This window comes from Phocoena phocoena, chromosome 3, assembly GCF_963924675.1.
Source record: "Phocoena phocoena chromosome 3, mPhoPho1.1, whole genome shotgun sequence".
NCBI classification, from domain to species: Eukaryota; Metazoa; Chordata; class Mammalia; order Artiodactyla; family Phocoenidae; genus Phocoena; species Phocoena phocoena.
In genome coordinates this window covers 106566206-106579804 of record NC_089221.1, presented here as the reverse complement: position 1 = coordinate 106579804, position 13599 = coordinate 106566206, and the positions used below count along the sequence as shown (strand labels likewise).

Below are 13599 nucleotides of genomic sequence, written 5' to 3'. Positions count from 1 at the left end.
CCTCCCAAAGGCACCATCTCCAAATACTAGTACATTGGGGGGTTAGGGCTTCAACATATGGATTTTTGTGGGGGACACAATTCTGCCCATAGCACAGGGAGAAGATAATTGGAAAAAGTGTAGAGAAGAAACGTGAGGCTGAAAAAAGGAGAGATGGCATGAGACCTTTAATTCTACTGTAATGTTTTCATGTATTACATGAAAATGCCGATAAGGAGACAAGCTAAAGAATGGGTGTGCCAAAAAGGAGATTTCTCATACAAGTATATTTTACCATTAAATGATCTCTTTACACATATAAGAAAAATATTTTTGTTCCGTTTCTAAACACGTATGAATAATTAAAGTGTTTTAAACTTTTCAATAAAGTGAGGGACTCCAGGATTCACATCCTATTTGTATTGGAAACAGCCCAAGGCCACTCCAGTAAGTTTTTCAGACTCTACCGCTAAACCTCACATAATCTTGTCTGCACTGCTCTTCCCTGCTCCAAACTCCCTCATCTGTAATAGGAAGGGATGTGTGTCCCTAAGGTCCTGACAGCTCTACATGCCCCCAGATCTCAAACACCTGTTGTCTTCCATGGCCTTTTGCTAGAAGCTCCGATAGTCTTGCCAAGGCCATGGCTGCCTGAGATGTGGAGGATTCTGTCTGCTGACCAGATAATCTCAGGTTTAACCTTATACCCAGAGGCAGTAGGAGACCCAGAGACAAGAGAGAATCTTCTCTCTGTCAGACAGAGGGGACAAACCTGACTAGCGACAGTCAGGGTATGACGTCATCACAATTGCTACTATTGTAGAGGTTTTTACAAGCATACATTATTTTTCAGGATTTCCCCTCTTTCTGCCTTACAAAGGTGGGAAGCAGGAATGAGACTGCGGGTTTAGGGTCACGGCAAAGAGGAGGCAGGAGAAGGGGTGGTGATAGTTGTGCAGGTTTAGAAAGAGGACAGACAATAGGAGCCTTCTTCCAGCTAGGCCAGGCTACGTTCAGGTTTCTAAGTCACCCTTGAAGGACAAAATGCCTTTGGCCATTTCCAGCTTCCCATTCTTTGTACCCTCAAAACCTTCATGCTCTTAGCACAGGGTCACATGAGAGTCATGTCAAAAATGACTAAATTGACAGCAGCAGAGGTAATTGTACTTTGAGAAGCTTAGGGACTTAGAGTTGGAATGTACACTTTGGGGGTGCTCTGATCTCACCTGTACAGGAATTATTTCTGCAGCATCCCTAAATGATGATTTTCTAAGTGGCTTGCAGACATTGGTGTCCCTCAAGCTCTTCCTGGGTCAGCTGCCAATTGTAATCAAAGAATGAAATTTGCATTTTGCCACAAGTGCAGCTACCTTTTGTTATAGAGCTGTCTGACAGGTGGAAGGCTGTCATGGACAGACTGGAGGAGAGCAGGGTACAACTTACAGCTAATCAGAGGAAAGAGGTGTAGTGTGAAAAGTGGCCAACAAATGGCTGGAAAGCTTTTTAAAATTTTTATAAATATTTCTTTCTAAAAAGGGGTGTTCCCCTTTTGATCCCTTTACTGATATCACCACCCAAAAATGTTCATTGAACAGAGAAATGCTAAGAACCACTGATCGAGCATCTGATTCCAATACCTCTAACAGTGGGAAACATACTTCTTCCCAGTTAGATCTCAAGCATCCTTCATGGTCATCTTTTTCATTCATTCATTCATTCATTCATTCAATAATCAGTTCGGTAACTGGGACCCTGCACATAGAGAATAAATCAGATGCCTGCTGGTTCCAGTCACAGTTCCACAGTTGGGTAGGAGAGGTAACACTGAATTAGGCCCTAGAGGACACACAGGATTTAGCTTAAACAAGCACCTCCACTGGGTACTCACCTGTGGGCATTTACTTTTCTCTCTGCCTTTCAAGCTGACTGCTGAGGCTGCCAGGTATTTACTCAATAAGAAAGACTCCCACTGGTGAGGTGATTAAATACCTCGCTCCCCTCAGAGGCACCCAGGATTACTGTTTGGCCTAAAAGACTATGTCAGCTTCCTCCTCTGCTCAAATGCCCATCACTCTGACTCACCTTCATGCTGGTTTTGAAAGCTGTGTATATTTCACAGTAACCACGAGGGAGTACAATTTCATCTGTTGCCATACTTGGACTTGAAAATTGGCACGTCCTTGTAAATATATCCCTCTCATTACTTGGATAAAATCCAAAATGACAAAAATCTTCCTAATTTTCTCTCCTTCTCTAGACTGTTGCAATGAACATTTGAGAATGGTAATTCTCTGCAATAAAATGATTCACTTATATTTTGCATTCTTGTAGCACAAATGTTTCACCTCTTGAAAATCAGATTTGCCTTACATCCTGCAGACTTGTGTATCCTCCTCCATCAATATTTTTATTTGAACACTTAGAATACATTTGAAGTTGGCAAATTTGTTGACGGGAAAAAACCAAGTAGCATTATAAGAACAGATTTACCTGGCAAATAAGTTTATTCAGTTAAAATAATTAAAAAACAGTCTGATATTTGCTAGGAAGTTTTGATATGTATCACAAAACTCCCCATATCATAATGATGACCTGTCTTATAACAGGATTGTGTTTTAGAGGAAAAATTTGAGGTGCAATTGTAGACTGGAACAAATAGACATTTTCACCCAGCAACAGCCCAACAGTCCCATACCTAAGAGCTTAAAAATATCTGTCTGTTTTAATAAGTGCTTTGGAAGGACAACATACTTAGTTGCAACCTTGATGGAAAGGCTGTAGCCCTGATGACATGGGGGAGTGCTCCGGAGAGCAAAGGGATCAGAGAGCCTATAGAACACTTGATGAAAAAAAAAACACTTAGGAAAAGCAAGGAGTGAGAGAGACTGTGTAGGAAGCACTTGTTGCTTCAAGCTCCTTGGCCTCAAGCAGATGCTGTTCCTGCGTCAGTCCCCAGAGCCAGCATGTGGGGTCTGCTGATACGGATGCTTTGAGGACTTGTTTAGTGTTTGGATACCAGGTAGAATGAAAAGCACTACTCACTAACCACTACTGTCACTCCTGTGCTGGCAGGATGCTCTCACCGTGAGACATGTGTGGGAGCCAAGCAGGCTGAGGGAACTGCAGATTTCCAGTCTCCTTCCTTTGTCACTCTGAAGCATAAACACACTGTGATATCCATGCTTAGCTTTTATGGAGATGGTTAATGCTCTCTCACCCAGAACATGTAATTGAAGTACTGCAATAGCTTCATATCTGGCCACACTGCTTCTGCTACTTCCCTTTCAGTCTGCCTTCAACTCTGCCCAGAGAGGTTCCATTAAAACATAGGTTGGGTATAAACACTCTCTTGTCCAAAATTCTTCAATAGTTTTTCATTTCATGTAGACTAAAAACCCAAGTGCTTACACCGACCCGTGTGATCTGGCCCCCCTGTGCCTCGCTGACACACCTGCTATGCACCCTCCTCTCCTCATTCACCCTGCTACATTCCCACCAACATCTTCGCTATTCCTACCAGACCCAGCATATTCCCACCCCAGGGCCTTTGCATGTGCTCTTTCCTCTGCCTGATAAGTGTACCCCTGATCTACACATAGCCAATTCCCTCAATTCCTTCAGGTCTTTTCTCTCCAAAGTCACCTTCATATAATGAAGCCTTCTCTGGCCATCGTGTCTGAAATTTCAACCCAACCCTCATTGCTGAACACTTCAAATCCCTGTTCCCCACTTTGGTTTTACTGACAGGCTACATCTGACTACTCTATATTTTATTTTTATCTTGTCGCTAGTCTCTCTTCTCCACTAGAATAAAAGTTTGGTGAGGGCAGAGTAGCTTCACTACTGCATCTTCTTTTCCTAAAACAGCCTTGGCCCATAGTAGATACTCATTTGTTAAGTGAATAAATGAATGAAAGTTAAGTGCCTAAATGATACAAAATCACCATGGCAATGATAAGTCCAGAGGTTTCAATTGGTATATCACTAGGCCGGTCCCTTGGTTTTTTCACCAGGCACATTTTTTTCTTCAAACAAAATTTTTCACTACTGCAATTTTTAAAGAAAACAAGCTGTTATGATTGTACAACATTGCAATTAACTTTTCCGAGTTTAATTTTTTTTAATAGAAAAGTGGAAAAGTTAGAGTAGATCTCTTCCAGATCTATGGCTTAGATTCTATAAGCTATAAAAATGGTTTTCCGAGTTGTCCATTCACCTTTGCAGAATCTGGATTTGACCAGCACTACAAGTGACATACTATTACAAAAAGAAACCTGGCAAGGCAAGATTATTTACAACTAGGGTCAAAAGAATATCCTGCAAGCGTGGCTTGAACATGACCCTTACCCTGAAAAAGCAAACAGGAAACAAATGGCCAAGGAAATTGGCATTCCAGAATTTAAAATTCAGATTTGGTTTAAAAACCACAGAGCAAGACAGAGACGATTGGGGTTCAGCTCCTCCTTAGGAGAAGACCAAATCCATGGACAGAACCAGCCTTAGCCTTATACTCAAGAATACTTACCAAAAGGAGCCACACGAGACCAGACATCCGTCCCAAGATCTCAATCAAACATTCTAGTTCAAGCCTTCGAGAGAAACCAATTCCTTGATACTGCAAACAGGAAAACACTAGCCAAACAGGCATTCCAGAATCGAGAATTCAAATGTGGTTTCAGGACCCAAGATCTCTGTACCCTGGGCAGAGCAGAAGTGAGCCTGTGAATTCCTTGGTGGATGGCCCAAATGGGAGACCTGGTCTGACAGCTTTGCAGCACGAGATTGACCTATGCACTCTCCCAGGCAGATCTCATCATTTTCCTTCCTCCAGTTCTTTCAGCAGGAACCAACCATTTCTACCTTTCTCCCATCCCACGTATCCTCTGTCCCTTGTGTGATCCAAGGACAAAGTGTCATGATGCAGCCCATGCAAGCTGTGCAGGGAGGAGAGAACTCTCCTCTACTCTAACACTTGGGAATTATGTGCCAGTACTGCTGACTATAGGAGGAGACCCAGATACTCAGTATCCTTTCCGGCCCCAATACCAAGAAGAACGCCAGGATCACCAAGAACAGACTGACTACTGCAGTTGGAAGACTATTCTCAGCCTCAAGCTGAGCACAAAAAACAACCACCACAGGATCTGGGCCAGGTGGACATATCTTACTTTCTGCAGTGGTGGGATGAGTGCTGCCAGGCTCTGATTGCAGAGTGAGATCCTCAAAAAGGGACCCACTGAGGCAGACTGGTGGCCACAGCGCACAGAGTCATGCCCTCAGCTAACAGCACCAGCAATATATAGAAACCTCAAGAAGCCTTTAGGTCAACTCCTGCCATCCACAGATTGTCAGTAAAAGGTACAAACTTTTTTGAATCCTGATCCCCAGGAAGAGGACCCTCCAGGATTTTCAGGCTCTTCTGAACACTCTGCAAAGCTCACCAGGGCTTGGGCTTCAGAAGGAAGAAAATAGCATTGTGAGCCTGATCCAGGCCTCCTTTTTTGATGCAGAGCAAAAGCAATTTAAAGAACAATGAATAAGGAAATCATCCTGTCAGGGGCAAAACTAAAGCAGGTGAAAGGAAAAACTACTTGGAAACCAACATGGAGGTTGATTTCCTTGTGGGCAGTGGTTATCTTCTGTACTCCACTAAGTGAAGGACTGTTTCCAAGTTCCACACTGCCTCTTGGAAGCACCATGGGCACTAGGTGGTGGACATGTCTGCTGAATTCTTGCAGAAAAAAAGTATTTTACTGACAAATATGACCTTCTTTCTGTAGTCACCACGTCCTCCACAGTCTGGAAAATCCACGAACTGTAACCTAACTCAGGCAAGAACAGATCTCTGAGGGACATATTAGAACTTCTTTCCCTCCTGGCATCTTAAGAGGGCAAACTTGAAATTAGTTCACTGTGTAGAAAATGAAGGGATGCTGTACTTCCTGATGATGTGAGCTCATAAAAGTGAGCTTTTCCCCAAAGCTCTGAGGGTTTAAATTGTGAACTAGATACTACCTCAGCATCGATCATTACGGGAATGATTAAATGGATTAGGACAAATGCATAATACTGAGTAACCTTCACTTGGAAGTGTATTTTTACTTTGACTATTTAAAACATACAAAAAATTACAAGGAAATTATAATAGCAATACCATATCATCACTGAACATAGTCTAATGATGCTAATATTTCCACATTTTTAGTTTTTTGTATATATTTGCATATATGTATATATATATGTCCATAAGATTTCTCCTCTTACTATAAATACATTATATATTAATCTAAAACCTGGGATAACCATTCTCATTCTTCTCCCTTTTGAAAAGGTAAATTCTGAAAACAGATTTTGGTATATGTGGGTTTACCTTGGCAATAAAAATGTCTTTAAAAAAAAAAATGGTTTTCCAAGTTGGCACCTGGCAAGCCCTGTCAATATGGAGAATCCAGGGCCTCACTGCTGAAACTCTGCTCAGGTGAATCTAGGAGGATGTCTGGGAATCTATATTTTTATGAAGCTCCCTGGGTAGTTCTGATGATCAGCTGGTTTTCGCACTTGAATCTCTGCTGACCTACAGTAGACGTAGCGAACAAAGCTTTTGGTGAAATCCTAAGAGGCAGGCCAGGAGTCCCCTAGGCAAGCCCCTTCTTCACAAGGCTGTTGTGCACACAGCTAGAGGAGAGACGTCACATCTGATGTGCTCGTTGTGTCGCTCCCTGTTTACCCGAAAGGGCTCTGCCTGCAAATGTAACTAGCTGACCCAATGCATCCGTGGTCCTCGCAGCCCTGTTCCTCCTCTAATTGTCTTAAATCTCATCTTGCCAGTTCTAACGTGGCTAAATTATCTCCAGAATACCCAGAGAAAATGGTGAGTGTCTGGGAGTTTTTGTTTTTGCTTCTGTTTCCCAGGGCATGGATGGATCCATTTCCTCAAAAGCTGATGTGGAGAGGAGTCTCTCTTTTCCTTCCCATGAGGAGTGAGTCACAGGAAGGGAAGGGAAGGGAAGGGAAGGGAGAGATCAAACCTTGGAGTGGAAGCATGGTGACCCCCAGCTTCCATAAGTGTTTAACAGCCATCATGGCCATATAGGGAGCAAGTGAATCCCCTCTGCAGATCTGAATCCAGGGTTTTCTTCTTGGAGCTTGCTGGAGTTGTGATATGTCCAAGAAAACTGATAAGAACATTGTCGCAGAAAGACATGTGAATACCTTGGCACTAGCTTGGGAGGTGAGGGAGAGTTATTTGTATGGGAAAGCAAGTGAGGATGTCTCAAAGATGGTACCACAAAATGAATATAGGCTGGGACAGGATGGAGGGGGGAACACCCAGTGGCCAGAAATTGCTGGGTGGGAAGAATGTAATGCTGTGTTCCACCTCCTACCTACACCAGTAGGGCAAAGGTTTTACTAGGGCGAGGGTAGGACAGCATAAGTTAACTTACTCCGTCACTCCCTTTCGGGGCATGGTTCCTTCCCACCCACTTCAGGGTCTCAGATCACAGCAGACTGTTCTGCAGAGGGGTTCTTTGATAAGACACATGAGCATTGTCAGCATAACAGTGCACCTGAGTTACGCCAAGAGGAAATCAATCTAAGCAGAAGAAAGGTGTTTTGGAATCTCTCTCACCTCTTCCTTTGAGCAGACCTGAAGTCCCCTCCCATAGGTCTGGCTCCTCAGAAGATAATAATGGATGAACACAATGACGGACAACCTGGCCAGAGGCTGAAAGGTAAATATGACTCCTGGTAGGGAAACAGAAAATTCAAGGGAACGGGAGACCCTGGAGTTTGTGAGAAAGGAAGAAAAGGAAGAGACAATAGATGAAGGACAATATCTATGCTTATCTGAAGTGAAATCCATATGGATTCTTCTGAAGTGAATCCATATGGACTGAAAGTCACTTGGAGGAATAAAATAAAGATGATTTCCATCATTTGAACCACGTGTTACACTAGAGTGACCAGCAGTTAGACTGTCCTGCTTTTCTTCCTGGGTGCACCGGGGTTATATGAGCCTAAGTCCTTATCAAATGAGGAATGCCAATTTACTTTGTTTGTGTTAATTTTCAAAAGATAATATAGTTTCTGGTGTTGTATGGCATTGAGAAATAAAATGATGCTGTAATAATAATAGTATTGGCAGGGTTATTTTTTGCTAATGAAAACTAGCTGTGGAGAAAGATGGGCTAAAGGAGTCGTCATTTTTGTTGACCAGGACTTTGCTTGTGTAAACTATGTAGGGGAACGGGGTTTGTGGAGAGGAGGCAGAAGTCATTTTAGTGTCACTGACTTGACACTGCCATTACATGTCTGTGACAACAGGACCCTTGGGTGCAATCATTTTCCTATGCAAAATTTTGAGCGACTTGTACAGCTCTGCTTCACAGCACACAGCTCTCTTTCTTCCCTCTCACCTTGCCCCTCATTTTCTCCCTTTTGATTGATTAGCCCTGGGATGACTGTGATGGCACCATTGAATTTTTCCAGTCCCCTAGATACGGTGCTAGGTCTGGCCTCAGTACTTCTTGACTGGAGTTAAGGAATCTATGCATAAGGTGTAATAAATTGCAAAAAAAATACTACAGTGGCAAAGACTCTCTCCTTGACCAAACTTTAGTCAGGCTCCTCTGGGCCGTTTTCTTGACTAGACGTCATCCTTGAGCCTTGTCCTCAAGAGTCCAGTTGTAGCAAGCCTCCTGCTAAGTTACTTTAGCAAGAATCTCCCATCCTTGGTATCTGATCACCCTCAATTTCTGATCCAATTCCTTATCCTCCTCCACCCCAGGTGATATCTGGTGAGTAATGAGAAAAATCTATCCATTATCGGAGGCCCAGGAGCTGCTTAGCCAGGGGACTTGGATTTCAACTAAGGGAAACTCAGAGTTCCCAAATGGATAGAGGTCTGGATTCCAGGCCCTCCCGTATCCTATGGAATCTTATGCCATTGTTAGTCCCTCTTCCTTGTCAATGTTAACTTTTTACTGGCTCCAAGCGATTAGCATTTAAATGTAACTCAGTTGCTACCATCTTAGAAAGGAAATAAAATCTTTTTACTACTTGAAGCCTCTTCAGCTGTTGCTCTACCACTGTATTACCCCCTTCACAGATACATCTCTTGGAAAGGTTGTCTATACTGTGACTCCCTTTCCGCATACCTGCCTCACGTTAACACATTAAAAGCACTCTAGCTTTTGCTTTTAATGACATTACTAAGCTAGGATTTGCTGAAGTTACTAATGTCACTGAATCCAGTGGACTTGCTTCAGTGTTCATCTTGAATGACCTCTGAGCACTTGCCACTGTTGACAGCCCCCCTTAAAGCACTCTTCGCTTGACTTCTATAATATGATGCTCTGTTTTCCTCCAAACTTTCTGAATACTCCTTTGGTCTCATTTTGTGGACTTCTCCTCAGAGCAATTACTGCAGGGAGATCCTTACGTTCCTGGTCTTAAACTTTCTTCTTTCTCTCTATAGATAATTTCATTTACTCCTGTGGCCATGGTTGTAATCTGTTTCTGTGAAGGATGCCCAAATTTACAACGCTAGGTCACCCATGAGCTCTGGACCTTGGACTCCTCTCTTGAGATATCTCATAAACATCTCAGATAAAATATGTCCCCAGCTGAACTCAGTCTCTAACGTACAAAACTGATCTCCTTCCAGTGTTTCCTAGCTGAGTAAAATGGCATCACCATGCATCTACTTGCTAAGGACGGAAACCCGAGAGTTACTTTAGATTTCTCCTTTACTCCCATCCTCTTCCATCCATCTTGTCACAAAGTCCTGTAGATTCAAACCTCTAAAGAATGCTTAACTCTGACTAATTGTCTCCATACCCATGAGGTCAGGCAAGACGTTCCTGCAATGTCTTTCACCTCTGTGGCCTTGTAATTCTTATTCAAAAATTAGTTTTTAAATCTCTGTGAGGTACTATTTTATCAAGGGCTTTTCCAAACTCCACTATTTGCCCCTCAGGTTTAGTCCTTTATGGCCAAAAGGAACTAACAAGCTGCTGGGGACAGCTTATCAGGTGATACATATGGGCTTTAGAGTGGTACACCTGAGCACTTGGACATTTATTGCTGGAATCTACGGGGTCCAATTAAGAAGAGACCAAGTGAAAAGTGCGTTTTAGGGAACGAACCATAAAAGTGGTTTAAGTGCATGAGAAGCAATAGTAGAATTGAAATGGGTAAGAAAATATCAAAGGAGGGAGGCCCTTGTACACTTGAGAGGAATAACAGCAACAAATACTGCTTATCAGTCTTACCTCCTATACAAGTAATTGTACCTACCTTTATTTTTATTAACTTTTTCTTTCACTTTTATTTTGTGCAATTGGTGTTAGTTTAAATTTCACAGAAATTAGACAATAGTAAGTTATTAACAGTTAACGGTACCTGACTCGGGGATGGGTGGGGACCAGACGTGCCTCTGTTAAGTTAAACTGGCAGCATAAAAATGCCCTGTTCCTGAGGACAGCCTGTGGGGCATGATTCTTTCAATTCCTCCTCCCAGTGGAATGCCATTCCAATTTTATCAGCTTGATTTTATTTTTTTGAAATTTCAAGATGTAATTTCATCTTGAAATTACAAAAGATAATTCAAAAGCATTGGAGAGATTCCCCAAGAGGGAACTCAAACAAGCTGTTCTTTATTTAGGAAATCTTCTGATATTTCGTGCAAATTCATAGATGTTTTCTCATTAGTCACCTATGCTGTCATGTAAATTATATGCCTTGAGAACATGATCAAAGCTAATGGTAAAGGAGTTATTTTCAGGTTGGGCTTAAGTCCAAGGCACTTTAGAGAAGCACAAAAAATTGTCTAGGAGACTAGTGAAACACTTAGCAAAATGCTTCCATCCTGATACTAGGAAATTTTGTATATATTTTGGATGTATTGTACATAAACTTTGGAAAAATAATATTTATAATTTTTAGAGATGTCAAAGAACTTCCATAACTCTGATTTCACTTTTTTCTTTTTTCCATAGCCCCCTCCTCCATGCTTGTAAGAGAAGGAAAAGGGGCGGGGGGAAGGGAAGTGGGGAAAGAATGAACATTTATAGAGCACTTACTTTATGTCATTTTACTAAGCACTTGTTTAGCAATCATAACAAAGCAGAGTAAATCTTTATGTTTTGTTTCTGTTATTATGACTGATGCCACTAGAATCCTTATATAGGACCAGATCTGAAATATGCAGGCCACTTTTCAATTTCATCACTCCACTCCCCCTCTGCTGTCAGGTATTCATGTAAATCCATGCAAGCCTTGGCCCATTAGCATATCCTCCTGATCTGGGGTCACAACATATCCATAGGGGTCATTTTCTGAGCACTTCTCAATTGATTATGGAATATTCCTGGCTTTACAAGAATAAAATAACAAGCCAGGTGTCTCATTCTTTTTTGTTTTCATCTATTATTAATTCCTGATCAGAAAAATGCTAAGATAACAGGAATCCTAGGAATTGGCAGCAGGATTACCATTAAGACTTGTGGGCATTTGTTCTGGCCACTTTCCAAGAGGACCCTCCCAGTGTCTCTAGGTTCTAACCACCTGGATAAACAAATGCTTAGTGACACGTTCGTTTTCAGCAGGCCAAGTTCTCATTTTGTCTCTGGTTTAAGATATAGAAATTATTTAAATTTAATCTGTATTATGTATTATTTGGTAACTTCTATTCTTTAAACCACTTAAAGTGAACCTTCAAATGAGAAAGTGTGCCTAAAATTGTAAAAGTTTCTGTTTTTCTAAAGACTCAGATTGGATTTAGTCAATTGTGTAAGGTGATTTTGACTTGAGATTAGCTTCAAAGAATCAATATCGTCTGTGAATATATCAGTCAGGGTGATTTCAGCTTGGAATAACAGGACATGTGACTCGCAGCAACTTAGACAATGGGGAGTTTATTATTGCAGTGAAGTCTGGGGAATTCCAAAGTTAGCTAATTCTGTGGCTCATAGAAGCCAGGTTGGCTTCTCCTAGATTCTCTTGTTTCTCCCTCCTATTTGCAAGGTAGCTGTTCTTTACAGGGCATTGTCTAAAAGTTGGAAGACAAAAGAAAGTCTTTTTAAGAGTTAGGAAGTCTTCCATGATGCCCACAGCAGATTTACCTTACATGTCTTTGTCTATGATCATATCACATTCCTAAAGCAGCCCTTGATGCAGAAATTGAATCACCGTTATTGGTTAAGACTAATAAACCGTAACATTTTAGGGTAGGTGGGGAGGACCTTTGAAACACATTATCTACCTAATTACTAATAAAACTGGGATTCCATTAAGAAGGAAGAAGAATAGCATTTTTTTTGTGTGTGTGTGTGTCGGTGACTAATAGTGTCTGCCATAGTGAATAAAATTGTTATACAAAATGCCAATAGTAATGTGGCATTCAGTACTATTTTTGTTGCAAAAAACCTGAAAGCCCAACTCTAACTGGCTTATGTAATAGAAGGAATGTATTGAGATAGGACTAGTTTCAGGCAAGACTTAAACTAGTAGTCCCAGGAATGTAACTGGAGATCTTTTGGCCTCTCTGCTTTTTCTTTATAATGTCAGCTTCTTCCTAAGCCTGGTAGTATTCTGGTAGCCAGATGATTGCCACTGTCTTCCAGGGATAAACCTCCTTCTGTCCAATGTCAAAGAGAGCGTCTACCTATATCAACACAGAAAAGTCGGAGGATTTTCTTTCCCATAAGCCTCAGCAAATATCCCTCACTGGCTCATATTTAATTACAAAAATCTCATCTCTGAACCAGTGGGTGGGCTATACAATTGACTTTTAAGCTTATAACATTGTAATGCATTTAAAGCAACACAATTTATGACAGTGATTTTCTGACAGAAGTGAAAGGAAGTGAGGCAGACCAGCAAATGAATGAATGAATAATGAAGAAATAAAGACCTTTCCTAATTATTATGAGTTTCATATTGCAGCTATTTCCCTAGCAAGAGTTCCAATAAATTAAATAATCATTGTCTGGAAAACAGCTTAAAATAAAGCAAATCATAAAAATCAGATTTATAGGAAACATCTAGTAATAGCCACACCGGTATTAAAATTCTAGCAGAATAAGAAACTGGTTGTTTTGGATGGAATTTATTGGCTTTGAAAAAGATGAAGAAGTTATGCATGGTGACATTTTGATATTGGGGAAATAGAGTTAATTATTTTTTGGCTAAAGAACTCATGCAGAATTAGTAGGTTCGCATTTGGCTTGGACAGAAATAGTCACAGAAGTAGAGAACAAACTTATGGTTACCAAGGTTGGGGGCGGGGCAGCGGGAGGAACTGGGAGACTGGGGTTGACATGTATACTCTACTATGTATAAACTAGAGAACTAATGAGAGCCTGCTGTACAGCACAGGGAACTCTACTCAGTGCTCTGTGGTGACCTAAATGGGAAGGCAGTATAAAAAAGAGGGGATATGTGTATACGTATAACTGATTCACTTTGCTGTACAGCAGAAACTAACACGACATTGTAAAGCAACTGTACTCCAATAGTATAAATAAATAAACAAGTAATAAATAAAAATACCCATCCCCCCCAAAAAAAACCATATTTGGCTTTGATATTTGTTTATCATTTGAAGAGACTTTTAAA

At 41.2% G+C, this 13599-nt stretch overlaps 1 protein-coding gene and 1 pseudogene across 1 annotated transcript in view; one reads left to right on the top strand and one right to left on the bottom strand.

Annotated features, from left to right (window-relative positions):
• Positions 1–13599, bottom strand: part of CCDC192 (coiled-coil domain containing 192) — a 252039-nt gene that overhangs the window by 3797 nt on the left and 234643 nt on the right.
• Positions 4647–5219, top strand: LOC136121619 (double homeobox protein B-like; annotated as a pseudogene).